Raw genomic sequence first — 1,047 nt, 5'->3', positions numbered from 1 at the left:
AAAAACCAAAAGGCATGGAATTCTTCATATTAAGTTGGAAACTTCATGTGATGGAGCATAAAACAGTTTGTGAAAAGAAATGACATTGACCACTTTTTAAGGGCCAGTTTCTTTAAAAATATTCAAATGGCTTCTTATTAATGGACCAACGAGCTATTGTTCAACTTAACAGGGGATTTGGGGCCGGATCTGGGCAGAGTTTGATAGGGGAAATGAATGCTTTTGACAAATTTGGTAAGGAGCATCCTTCAGTGCATAGTAACAGATATTGTATGAATTTTGACTCTGGCCCTGATGTGGCAAGATCAAAAGTGCAAGGCGAGTCATAAAGGACTCAATCGAATCTGACCAAAATTTGTTCAGAAGACGGTGGGATCTAATAGGGGAAATATATTTTGAGTTCTTTAATTCGCTGCCTGTCATAAACGACTGAATGGATTTTTATCTAACTTTGTCAAAAGCATCCTTGGGAGAATGAGAATATATAATATAAGTAGACACATCATGGCACAAATATAATATATATAGGATATTGAATGGTTTTCCGTTCAATATAACTTATATTTCACGAGTATGACAGAATATCGATATTTTCACGAGTGAAAAATATCGAAATATTCTGTCATACGTGTGAAATATATGTTATATTTAACGGGAAACCATTCAACTTTCTTTTTATTGCATTTCATCAAATTAAAAACAACGGAAATTAATAGTCAAGAAGTGCGGGAATCAATAATGACGTCATCTCTTTGTGACGTTACTCCACGTCAACGTGACGGCGCCATTTTGAAAGGACTGATCAACGCAATCGAAGCGTTTTCTGCTGTTATAGGATAATCTGTGCAGGAATAGCTAACGTCAAGTGAGTATTTTGTCAAAAACTAGTCTGAAAATTTTATAAATACAGCAAAATAACCAATTTATCTATCTCCGCTTCGATTGGAAAAATCGGCAAATTTCAACGAGGTGAATACAAAGGTCGGTCCGCTCTGATTGGTCAAAAACGGAAAAACTTATATTTTCACTGCAAAACTTATATTTTCA

Source organism: Pecten maximus, chromosome 6 (assembly GCF_902652985.1).
Source record: "Pecten maximus chromosome 6, xPecMax1.1, whole genome shotgun sequence".
NCBI lineage: Eukaryota > Metazoa > Mollusca > Bivalvia > Pectinida > Pectinidae > Pecten > Pecten maximus.
Note: the sequence above shows the minus strand (reverse complement) of the source record.